At 35.6% G+C, this 13,753-nt stretch overlaps 1 long non-coding RNA gene across 1 annotated transcript in view; it reads right to left on the bottom strand.

The window, feature by feature from the left end:
* The window catches only part of LOC309875258, a 62,748-nt gene extending 51,015 nt beyond the window's left edge, over nucleotides 1-11,733 (bottom strand). The window contains exons 1-2 of the long non-coding RNA XR_014317005.1: nucleotides 11,602-11,733; nucleotides 11,320-11,422 (exon numbers count right to left, since the gene is read on the bottom strand). This is a non-coding gene — a long non-coding RNA (uncharacterized lncRNA). The remainder of the gene's footprint in view (nucleotides 1-11,319; nucleotides 11,423-11,601) is intronic.
* Between the last annotated feature and the right edge of the window lie 2,020 nt (nucleotides 11,734-13,753).

The following is a 13,753-nucleotide window of genomic DNA, read 5'->3' as shown; positions in this document are numbered from 1 at the left end:
AGCCTTTCTCTTACTGAGGTACAGATGCATTATGAATAGTAGTAGGTTAAAACTGTTTGTGCAGGTAAAAATGTGAAGAAAGTGTTCATGAATATGCCTGAACTGGGAACCATCAAAATCAAAATTCTGATTAATATTCAGGTACAATTTTTGCAGTTTTGATTACCTTTAGTTAGCAGCTTAACATTTTGCATGCAGTTCTGTGCTCCACAATATAAAAAATATATTAAGATAAGTTATTAAGGATATGTCCTATGAGAATAGGCTGAGGACATTTGGTTGTCTCATCTGGAGAAGAGGAGGCTGAGAGGTGACCTCATAGATCTCTGCAACCTCCTGAGGAGGGGAAGCACAGAGGGAGGTGTCGGTCTCTGCTCCTGGTCACCAATGGCGGGACAGGTGGGATTGGCAAAAAGCTGCATCAAGGAAAGTTCAGACTGGACAAGAGGAAAAATGTCGTTACTATGAGGGTGGTCAAAAACTGCAACAGGCTTCCTAGGAAGGTGGTTGATGCCCCGTGTTTGTCAGTGTTCAAGGGGTGTTTTGACAATGCCCCAAATAATATTCTTTATCTTTTTATTAGCTCTAAAGAGGTCAGGCAGTCAGACTAGATGATCTCCATAGGCTCCTTCTAATTGAACTATTATATTCTATAGTGGTACCACAGAATGCACAAAAACACTGTATTTATTTCTCCTTGTTTAAAAGCTGTAAAATTATAATATTAACAGAAATATGTGTTAGATCCCCTTTCTTTATATGCAGCAGAAATGCAAATCACACTGAAAAGACAGCAGATAACAAAAATTGCAAATAATTCTGGAAGAAAATCAGGCTCATGGAGAGCTAGGAGATGCTCCAAATAAATATGCTTGCAGATCCTATATTTTATCCCCTAGTGTATAGGTATTATAATACAGTCTTTAATGGCTGTTTACATATTCCCTCCCCAGAAGACCTCCCATTCCATGCACAGTGTGGCAGACTTCATAAAGGGAGAGTTACTTCACATTTTGTTTAATTTTTGTTACATAAATTATTTACTGCCCACAGCAGATAAAGCACTGAACACAGAGTTATCAGTTTTCTCACTATAGCTCTATTGAGGAGAGCTGGCACATCCATCTGATACCTTTATTCAAGAATTCTTCCAGAGTAGGAACCAATCCTCTAGGGTACAACAGACAAATTATATCTATTGCACATATTACACACTTTTCTATCTATAGCATACTAATTGTAGTCTACTTCAGGTGTAGAAATGATCTTGTCAAGTGCCTTTGCATAAGTACTGGAGAAAAAAAATGCATTACTACAGGATGCTGCTGTGAATTTGTGCAATATCATCATATTAGATGATCTTTTAGTCATTCAGGGGTACAAAATCATGAGCCTTGCAAAGAGAAAGAAAAAGAAGGAACTTAGGTATTGCCACCTAATTTGCAAGGCTTCCTGACTGTAAAGGAAGCCTTTACAGTCTGTTAAGTCTATTTAGCCTATGAGCACGAAGTCCATTCCCTAATATAAGGATTTTTTTTTGTGAATTACCTGAAACAATATTTGGAGGGGACAGGGGCAGAATGGTTCTGAGACCACAGAACAGAATCTGCACTTCCTTTGATTCAAACAAGTGCTGTAAAAAGTAGGTTACCAAAACTATATTAATTTCAGAGTTTTCTTCCCATCTCAGCAAACTTACTATTGTGGTTTTTAATTTTTTTTTTGGTATTTTTTTTATTAAAAAAAATATATTTTATTTTTATTTGTTTGGTTTTGGCTTTGTTTTGTATTGCTTTTTTTCTTTTCTTTCAACTGCTACTGACTTTTAATGAGAAGAATGAAACATTCCCATTCGATCTACTGTTTCCACCTTCCCTTCCTACCCCTGCAATAGTTTTGTGGTTAGAGCAAGAGGTAAAAGATACTGATTTGGTTCACTACCAGCAATTATCAGAAGCAGAGACCTCAACTGACCTTGCTGTCTGGGAAAATTCTCTATTAGCTTAAAAATATAAATAAAAAGCACCACTAGTTTTCTTTCAGGAAAGAACTGGGTACTCTGTACTCTCTTTAAAAGAGAGTTTAACAGGTGTCTGCCTTCCCAAGAGAGGCAGAGGAATCTGAAACTTCCTTACTAAATATTTCCTGTAGCTGTGCAATGTCTTTGTGCTGCAGTCGTCAGAGTTTCTGCACATGTGCTGCATAGTCAGTTGACACAGGCACACCAAGCTCTCTGTGCATGAACAGATCTGGGGCATGCAGGAAATAAACAACACAGGATTTAACTGTTATTCATCAGAGTGCTCAAAATGACCACTTCTGTGGGAAATCCATTTTCCAAGAATCACTCAAAACAGAAAACAGGATGCTACCAAAGCAAAATAAAGGAGCTGACAATGTCTCAATAATGGGATAATAACCTAAATATCAGACCCCTAAAAATTGTGACATTTAACTGGAAGGTGTCCAAGTCCTTCATGAGATACTGTCCCAAAGTATGTACCCTCAAACTGTAATGCATAGCTTTTGAACACGTGAGAAGCAGGACAACTGTCTTTGCTATAAAAAGTTCTTCATTCTTTGTAAGTGCTATTAAGTAGAGAGTCTCATTATTCAAAGCATATGATATTTAGTTTTAATTTTTATATCCATGACTACATATTAATGTAACAGTTATCACTATTGATTTTTTTTTTTTTCATTTATGTATGTTGGAAAAATATAAAAAATAAAAAATCTGGTGTATTCAGATAAGGCAAGAGATAAATTGTTCAGTAGATATATAAATAAATAAATAGACCATCCACTTGGCAGTTCCTTTACCCTAATTGGTGGTGGATACAAAGTCAAAAGGACAAAGGAGTAAAGTGTGCAAACGCAAGTGGAGACTAACAGCCAAACCATGCACTTAAAATGGATTGTTCATTTGGAATGATTGAAATCATCATCACAGGATTCTGTCTGTAAAACTACGGTGGTTTTCCTGTGTTTTTATGGCATGACATACATCAAAGAATTAACTGAGATTTCTTAGCATGCTTGTTGGGCAGGAAATTTCAACACACATCTGAAAATCTCGTATGAATAAAAATGTTGGATTTGCCGTAATTCCTACCTCATTTAGTGTAGTCACAGAACTACATGTTCCACAATATTTTAGCAATCCCCTCCATTGCCCCCAACATAATACATTTAACATAGTGAACACTTAGGTTTTTGTTACTGTTTCCTTAAAAAAAAAAAAAAAAAAAAAAAGGTAAAAAGGTATGTGATAGCAAAACTTCCCTTCACATTTTCTGTTTTTTTGTTTGTTTGTTTGTTTTTTGTTTGTTTTGTTGTTGTTGTTGTTTTGTTTTTCCAAATTGATTAGCATCCATTGGTGTCATATTAACACTAGCTGGCATTATAGAACTCTGCAAATTGTCATGCAATTTATTGTGCTAATAGAGTTCAAACATTCTCCATTATCTTTCACTCTCCATATGCAGTTAAAGGATATTACTTGCAGGAATTTGGCTTGATAAATGTTTCATGAGTGGAAGCCAAAGTCTCCTTATCCTTCTTAACCACTAGACTATCTTTCACCAAACAAGAGTTTGTTATTCTGGCTCTCACTGGTAGGAAGGCCGCTAATCTGCTGTCCCCGGGAGGGAGCAGGGGAAGAAAAACAGCCATTCAGTTTGTGCTCTTGCTGCAACAATGTTATGAACCTTTCAATTTGCCATATGCCAAGAGAAGAAGCTCTGAGCAGCTATTCAATACTCCTCCAAAACTGATTGTAATGATGTTTAATTCTCCTCACCCCCTGTGATGCTGTTGCTACAGCAACTAACCATTCTGATCTGGTGAAGCCAAAATTGGTTTCAGAATTTAAAACATTTCAATAGCTTTCGTTTCAGTATTGCATTTTGACTTTGCACGGTTAGCAAACTGAATAAATATTTAAGCCAGAACCCTATGTGGACACAGTAAACAAGCAAATGGTAAACTTGGGTCTGACAGGAGTCTCTGTTGGTAATTAGGACATTCAGTAAAAAGCACTTTCATTCAGGAAAAGCATTTACCTAAACCCAAATACAAGTGAGCATATCTGCATATCTGGCATGTCTGCTTCATAAGAGTGGTCTAGCTGAAGACACACCTCAACACAAGGAGTATTTTCTTCCTTTGTTCTACTCATTTTTTTTTTACAGAAACCATCTCATTCCTTTTTCATCTTATTCCTTTTTTTTTAATTATTTTTTTCTTTTTTTCTTTCCTTTTTTTTTTTTTTTTGAAAAATACAGTGAGAAGTGAATAGGCTTGCTTACGCAGAGGCTTACTCGTCATTGCACACCTTTTCTCTTCTACTGCAATGCTATTGCTTACAGACTTAAAACTTGACTAACTTTTAAAGGCAACAGTAAGTATTCCCTTTGCATCCCCTGGCTTGGTCTGTAACAAGAAATATTCACTTTGAGTAGGAGTCTGCATTCCTTGTGAAAGTAACATGCTTGATAGCTTCAGTGGGAGTCTTAGCTGTAGAAAGAATTCAAGACAAAGCTTATAAATATGATGTGCAGCACTTCTGTGTGCTTCACAGGGCAGACAGAAAGACAGATCTCCACATGCACATACCAATTTTAAGAGAATACTTAAAAGGATTATTGTGAGTTTAAACAAATTCAAAGTATGCAGTAATTGCTAAACAGTTTGTAAAATATGTCAGTATCATCCACAGGGAAAAATACTTTTTATATAAGATAAGGAGGGAAGGAGGGAGAGGAACTGCACAGTAATGAAAGGTCTAACTTTGTGAGACAATGCACCCCTGTTGGAAGATTTCAGTAGATCATAAAGAGCCTCACGAACAACACAGTATATAGCAGTCACATATATAAGGTGCCTGACCACCTTTAATAAGCATAGTTACTCATCTGTATGTTCTGGTAATATTAAAAAATTGAAATATGACTCTTGAAGACAAATGAATTTTATCCTTCAGGAGTTTCAAACTGAGACAGTGGAGACAACTGTTTTTTGTATCCTTTGCATTTACTTAAAATTTCATATTGATAAAAAACAACAACAACAACACACTAGGTAAGCAGTCCTCTAGCTAAAAGAGTTGGCTCCACAAAAGAACAAAATAAACATTTTTAGACTGTCCCTGGCTTCACATTATGGGCCAGGAATGGAACCAGACTCAAAAACAGCTACCACAGCCAAACTGGAACAGTTTGAAGTTTGAAGGCCTGTCGCCCTCAAACTGCAGTGCATGGTAACAGCCACTGTGCCACTTCATGTGCCTAAGGCAGAGGGAGAAGAGGTACTCCACCAACAACCCCTGTATGCTTTGCGGAAAAAGCCCTGTTCTGACCAAAATGCAGTATGCAGGTGCAGGAGAGCCTAGTATAGCAAGACAAAAAGTGCTAAGAAACAGGAATGATGATGGTTTAGGAGGTGAGAGTGACTTTAACAGAAGAAAGACTAGCATATGGCACCATTTGCGTTTGAGATGGAATTAATTTTGTTGGGTCAAGAACTGAATATGTCTCTGGAGAAGAAGATAAACTGGAGTTAAAATCATTTTGACTGAGAACAAAGCACCAATAGTTATGGAAAAAACAAACAAACAAACAAACAAAAAAACATGGAGATCTACAAAATGGAAGTGAAGCAGCAAGCAGAAATTACTTAAAATAAGCAATTGACTGACTTTTTTGGGGGGGCGAGGAGGACGTAGTTAAATCCATCTGCTTGGACAATGAATGACAAAATTGCAAACAGTTGCAAACACAAGAACATAAAAAGAAGTAAGGTTATTGATTTCTCTCATATTAATGATATATATATTTATATTGGGGGTGGGGTGTTGAGAAGCTTTTTAAACTTAAAACATGAACTAAATTTAACCTGACATCAGGTCTTAAAGGGGGATGGGATGGGGAGTGGAGAAGAAATGATCAAAAGATACAATCTTAATGAATATCACCTAGAATGTTCTGGAAGATGTTGTAATTGCTTAGAAGTGGAGAGGACTTCAATCTTAGATTTGGAAGCTTACTTGCCATAGTAAAACCAAAGGAACTCTTTGAACTGTCAAGTACCACCGTTCAAGCCTCTTGCAACATGTTTCATGCAATATTTATGAAAGGCCCTTTAGAGCAGTCCTAAATTTCACATATGGTTTTAGCCTAAAGGCAAAGAGTGTTCTGTTGTTGCTTTTAATGTCACATTACATCTCATGCAAGTTACAGGTACATATCAACATCTTGCATTGTATAATCCCACCATACTTCACTGAAATGTTAAGCTTTCAGCACTCTCGCCCACAATATGATAATTAGAGCCATTCAAGTACTAAAATTGGCACATTTCTTTTCCACAGAATATCATGGGTTATTCAGACATTTCACACCCCACCTCCTTCTACATTTTTCTAAGTAGCACTCAGATGGATATAAAAGTGAAGACAGCAAATAGTGTGTGCCAGATAAGACTGTGAAAAGCATACCTTTATCCTCAGTTCTGTTCTTCACCTGTAACACAGAACACCAGACACTTGTTTTCTCTCCTCCCTCACTTCTCCTTCCCCCACCATATGATAATGTAAGATATTCTTCTTTGATCTTTCCAAACATATTTCAAGCTCTTTTGAAGACAGTGTATATATAGTTTCTATAAACCCTTTTAAATTTTTTATATTTCTAAAAGCTTCCTAAAGTATAAAGGGCTTTTAAAATTTAATATTCACACAGCCCATCCTCTTGTGTCTATCTTCAAGAAAGCTGTGAAAACCATGCTGAGTGACCTTGTTCTTTGTGTTACCCTCCTGGAATTTCATGGTTCCCTGCATGAGCAGTCATACAAATTTAGTTAGCATGGAACACCTTGAATATTTCTTGCTAGGAGCTCTCCTTCTGGTATGGATCACTACTCTGATTTTAGGAAGAATCAAGGAAAGAATGTGTTCTTTCTATTTTTATGAATTTTTTCTTCCTTCCTTCCTTCCTTTCTTTATATATATATATATATATATATATATATATATATATATAGCTTTTATGAGGTGATGAAGTGCTAACGAGTAGCTGGAATTGAAAAAATTCCAGGAAGTACTAAAAGCTTAGAGAAAATATTACAAAGAGTAATTGCAATATCCCACTCTTAGCTTAGCTACCCATTTCGGTTTGAATTATATTTTTAAGTGCTTTTAGTTACACAAAACCATATATTCACAGGGATTCATGTCCTACTGAAAAAGTCAGTCTTAAAATGAAAAAAAAAAAGTAAAAAATCTATGGTGTTTTTTTTTTTTTTTTTGACATTCCCAAGGTTGGGGAACTGAGTTTAGGGAACAAATGAACTGGGAATTATATCTTTTTCAAAATTCAGGCAGATTCACCAATTAAAATTTTGTCATGATGCTTCAAAAATATATCAGTCATGCATGACTGTTCACAGCCCGGAATTCACAACCTATGCAGAACAGCGTAGTGATGTTACTCCCCTGCTCTGCAGCTAAAGGGACAAACATATGTGAAAGTTGCAAAAATTACAGTATAGGTGCATTCTGTAACTTCATTCCTATGTATTGATTTAGAACGAGGGAGCTGCATCCAAACGAAACATAGCTCAATGGACTTCTGTAAATGTATTTGAGATGAACGGAAACAATGGAGGCTTTCAGAAATCCCGTGTTACGTCTTTATATTTCATTATTCAGCAAGGATATGATATGATATAATTAGATGATATGATATGATGATATGATATCATATCATATCATGATATGATATGATTTTGTTAACAATCATAGATGAACTATGATTGTTAACAAAAATGAATTTAAAAGTTAGAAAGAAATCACTATGCAATGAAGAAACTAATGGCTGTGATAAGAGAATGGAGGGATGATTTGCATTTTCTCTTAAGAACACTCTATTAGGGTCATTTAGTTTTGCAGTAGAAGCACACAGAAAGCATAGAAAGATTCAGCATAAAAGCAACTGTTTCTGAACAGTGCCTTCTCTATGCAATTAACTGAAATGCCACAGAGGTAAAGGGACTTTAAAAGAGAGTCTTAAGTACTTACAGTCCGAGAGAAAATCATCATGCACTTTAAACAAACAAAAAGCTGAGATATATTTGCAATTTAATATTCAAAAGCAGTGCGGGACATTCATTTATAGCTGTAAATAGTGCATAAACTTTAATGGGTGAACATGAGTAATAGGTAATGGAAGTGATCGGGGGTGACCATGTGCTACGCTGTTATCAGGGAATGTTTCTGATACCATATGCGAAAACTAGGTAACAGTCATTTCTTATTTTCATGGGATATGTCTGAAACGTTTTATGCCATACTTTTATGCCATTACTTTGCTCTTATAAATTGCTGTCTGCCTTTATGAGTCCTGACTCTCAACTCTATACACAGATATTTTTAATGTAACTATTGCACCATTACAAGCAGGCCACAGCAACAACAGCAATGAGGAAAGTAGAAGTGGTAGGATTTTCCTTGTCAAGCTTGGCAGCATCAGAATTGCAGGCATGAGCTCTATCTGTTAAAATAGTTTCTCTTTTGTGCTGAGAAGCCAAGCAGCATTTGTCACTAGAGTAACACAGAAACAGGAGCTGCTGCTTTGTTGCTGAACATTCAAAGGTATCTATTTTATTCTCAATAGCTCTTGCAACTCACAATAAAATCAATGAAGCTTAAACAGAGTCTCAGGATTTCATTCTAAGACCAGTACCATTTCTTAACTGGCCCACAGAAGGGGTGGTTTCCATTGTGTTCATTTCTTACAACAATTCTTAATAAAGCATTTGAGTCAGTCTTGATCAAATTATAAAATTATAGATTGTATATTTTTTAAGCATATTACCCTACAAAAAACTAGTAAGTAGCTATTTACAGCCATAATTATTGCTTTTTAATTAAATGCTGTCTTTGTTACACAGTATTAAGATGACCAGGACATATTTTAAGATGATTCTTTTTTTTTGTTGTTATTGCTATTTTATTAAAATATAAACAAAAAGAATAATATATTATTTTAAGGAAAAATAAATTTCTTTGAGTCCTGGATGAATTATCCTCCATGAAGATTAGGAATTTTGTCCTTCACGAAGTTGCATAAACAAGACTGGACCCCAAGATCTATGAAGAATAGGAAATTAAAATTAATTAGTGACATAAGAGGCTATTAGAACTCCATATTTTTCCTGTTTCCCCTATTATTGATCCATACTTCCTTTTCAGGTCCAGTATAGGAAAACATAGGTGATGAATTTAAGTAAATGTTTATTATTTACACGGTTTTATTTTATTTTATCTTATTTTATTTTTTGTTTAGTTTTATTATTCTCTAGGCCAAATCCTGAACTAATTTTTATTTACTTGTAAATAAAATTTGCCATGAAAATTGAATATATTTGAGACTGCCCCAAGAGAGATACAAATAATAAACAAGCTGAGAATAGTAGAGGAGGGAAATAAATAATTAAATAAATAACTAAGACAGAAGAGAGAAAAATATCTAGAGAGAAAGAAAAAAAATAATAATTCTGAACCTACCGTGGGAGAAAATAAAAAGAATTCCTGTTAATTACTTATAGAAAAGAGTGAAACATGGGAAATATTCTCTTAAGATGAACAAGAAGAACAAATGATTTTCTTCATATATCTACTCCTTAAAGGCAACATTTGCATACTTTGAGAGTCATACTGAATAATCTTGTGATCTGTTTTCTAAGTCCATGCAAATACTTTGCAAGCCTGGCAGAAATTGTTAGTAAGGATTCAGCTGGCTCTGATGTTGGCTTAGAACATTTCAGGCTTGTTCAAAACATATCAAATTCAATATTCCCAGTGGGGAAAAAAAATATGTATATATACACACACACACAATAAAGCCTGTATACTATCAGGAGGCTTTTTGCCTAAAAAGGCAAGCAGCATTATATTTCAGGAATAGTTAGGGACATGATAAATTTACATAAGTCCATTGATCAGAATATACAATCAATACAGTCTGATATTCACAAAGTGACAGAAGAAAATTACTGGATGGAAATAGAGTAGTCAAAACTGATGCAAAGCTGGCAAAGAATGGAGCTGCAAAGGAGTACTTATAGAAGAAATACATGCTATAAAAATAAAGATCTATAGAAAAGGAAAGTATATAGAATCTATAACAAAGAAAGACATAGAGTGGAAAAAACTGGAAAAAGAAAAAAAAAAATAATTCAACAGATGAAGCTTGTTTCCTCTTCCTCATTCTTATTTCCCAGCACTTTAGCTTGAGTTTTTCATTTTTTTTTATACCCAGAGGAAAGGAACAACGTGGTCCAGAGACCATGGTTTGCCCACTTGCCATGGCTTGCGGGAAGAATAGTGTTGTCAGTTGTCATGGCAAATACTCAGCATCTTTAGCAACAGCTAATTGCCAAAAATAATACCAAAAATAATACCTGCTTGCTACCTCCTGCACCTAATCGCATTCAAAATTTGGTTACAATTAAGAGTTCAAAACTTACTGACAGATGAACTGTGAGCAGATAACCGTATTTCCTTAGGAAGCTATGCTTAAAATCCCTCAGGTCACACACACATACACGACTCACTGTGCACAGGACCGTACAGTGTGGTTGAAATGATCTTCCTCTAATGTATATAAACAATAACACATACCAAACTGGCATATGCAGGGTATAAACAAGTAAAATACTTAAGAGTTTATAATCATGGCCATTGCATTATGTAGAAATTTTGATATGGGCTTTTTAAAGATACCTGGAGCAAGAATTAAAAAATGAACAAAACCTGTGAGAAGATGAAATATAATAACTCTGTGGGAGACAAGGAGTACTTAAGGTTATATGGCAATTAACTTTATGATTTGCCCTTTCTCTTGTTACACCTTCCATTGTGTGCCTACAATATTAGATGTTCATCTTCAAATTATGTATCATTATAAGGATTGTATGACATTTCTCCCCAGTATGTTTCATTTTCAATTGACAGACTGGTAAACTGAGGCAGCATGATTTGAACCTACATAAGGCTATCTCACAGACTGCGAAGGGAGCCAAACTCTTCCATCACAATTTTGTGCTATACTACTTTGCAGGCTACCTTGACCAAAAGGCTTCATTCAAAAAGTAACAAGAAAAACAAGACATTTCACATCAAGACAGCACTTAGAACATAATTGTGAGGGGGAAATGATCAACAACACAGAACAGATAGGTAAATTCTTCCAAGCCAGGAAGAACTGGCCTCCTTCCAACACGTTATTATCCTTTTCCAGTGCAAGGGAGCTGTTTTACCTTTGCTCTCCGTGTCCTCAGCTGGTCTTCTAGTAATAACTGTGGTAATAAGCCTCTGTCTCTCTCTCTCTCCATAGCACGGAAAACTCCTGTCCCCAGAAGGCTACAGTCCAAACATGCAAAAACAAAATAAAATGAAAGACAACATAAAGAGACCTCAGATATTACATTCATATCATGCACCTTTGTCCCATTATTGTATTTTCTTTTGCAGTCCATCAGGGATAATTTCTATTCCATGCTATCTTCAAATTTATATATATTATTATTAGGAAAGCTTGCCTTCCTCTTTGATGTCCTTTCAGGTATAGATGTCCAAATAGATCTTGCCTTGGAAAAAGAGAGAGTTGGCCTATATCAGTTGCTGTAATGAAGCAGAAAGAAACAAAAATGTCTTATTGAGCCCAAATGGTGGGAGGAGAGAGGATTTATCTTCCCTTGTGAAAAAGGGGTTACACTAACAAAACTCAGCAAACAAGTGCACAAACTTTTTTCAAACTACCCTTCAAAGTACAAATCAACACCACACTTCAATCAGGAATGTATCTGTCACAAATGACATTAATGCCACTGCTTATTTCAGCTGCCCTAAAAAAAATAATGAATTTTTCATCTCTGGGAAAGACTAGGATTAAAGTGCTTGTGTTTTGCTTTCACTGTTACAGAATTGCAGATAAGCATTGCTGCTGAAGATTTTCTCATGGAATAGAAACTACAAAACCTTTAATTTGGAGCTATTAAAATACAGTAGTGTCAGAACATGATCATAACGAAACTTAAATAGAATCAATTACTTAAAATAAAGCATAACCTTTTCTTCCATTGATGGGAGAATTTGCAGAAAAGCCAGCACATATGCAAACAATATGCTCTTATGCTATTTACTCTCAGAAACATAAGGGTAAGACCCCATGTGAATCAATTTACATGCACAAAGGGAAAACCCTGAGCATGCCCTACATTTTGAAGTGCATACTGTTACTTGCCATCTAGGTAGGCTTCCAGCAGGCATTATCATGTGCTATCCATCTCTTCTGACACCTTCATGTGATCAATATGAAACAGACAAACAGTCTGAAGCCCTTCCTGTAAAGTCCCCAGCCTCTTTTGCTGCAAGGGCAAGTAGGATTTTAATCTTTTTGCAAGAGCAATACTGACAGTTGGAGCTGCATCTTGGGAGCATGGTGAGGCTGTGAATCCCAGAGACATTATAGGTATATCCACTTCTACTTTGTAAGCAAACATTTGTTTACATACAATAACAGTATAGGTTTTTAAACTAACAACTAAAGTACAGTTAACCACTCTTTCTGGAATGGTGATACTTGAAACAGGATAAGGGTAGAGCAGAGAGAAACATATGCTGCATTGCAACGACCATTCCAAGAAATGTTTCACAGTGTAAACAGAACAATGCACAGTGTAATTTACCTACAGTTAATATATTTACTGGAAAAATAATGCTATATTTCATCTTATTTTATAGGCTAGCTGTTCTCCCAATGTATGTCACTGAATGCACACACATGCAGTACAGGAATTGCACAGCATTTCAAATATGTAGAAAGGACACCATGAGTCTGAACAGATGACATAAAAGTTTTGATAGAGATTTGGGAGAAAACAAACAAATACAGTATTTAACCTTTCACCCTTAGTGTATGGACAACCGTATCACTATTGTTGTTGACTCTGGGAAAAATACACAGCTTTCATCTCAGTCTTAGAAGTGAATCTTCAAGTACATTATTGCACTTCAAATCAATATCTCACAGTTACTAAACCTTCATATGATGTAGCTTGAAGTGGAGTAAAAAAGAGAGCAGCTTTAACAAGACTGGAAAGAAATTGTTGTGTTTAACTCTATTTTGAGCTGAATACTTTTGTAGATGCTCCCTGATGATGAACTGTCATCCTTCAGCTCATTATGCAAGGTCCAAATGTGAATCCAGAACACGGAAATAGGAATAACATATGTGTTGAATGCTGAGATGCCATACGCACTGAGAGCCACAGGCAACCCAACTCCAGCAGCAAGTTAAGAGGAAAGATTGGAGTGTAGCATAGTAACAGTGTGATCACAAATTATATAAAACAGTGGCCACCAACACAAAGAAATTGCCAGGGGTGTGTAAACTGTGGTTTCAGTTAAAAATGACTGCATATATATCTGAATGAATTGGGGGAATAGAACTTTAAAATAAATAAATAAATAGAAGAGTTCAATGCCCCTTGCTAAATGGAAAATGTCTTGAGAGAACTATTTATTCCTTTAAGTTCCATGGGAAAATAAACAAATGCAACTAACTGGAAAACAGAAATTGGTTCTCAAAAGTCATCCACAACTTGAAATCACTTTTTTCTCCTTGTGAAACAGAGAGGACAAACATACAAGAAAAACAGAAATAACCCTACACACTGAACACATCCACTT

This window comes from Aythya marila (genome assembly GCF_965140915.1).
Source record: "Aythya marila genome assembly, chromosome: 2".
In the NCBI taxonomy this organism is placed as follows: Eukaryota; Metazoa; Chordata; class Aves; order Anseriformes; family Anatidae; genus Aythya; species Aythya marila.
Note: the sequence above shows the minus strand (reverse complement) of the source record. Positions and strands in the feature narration are given on the sequence as shown.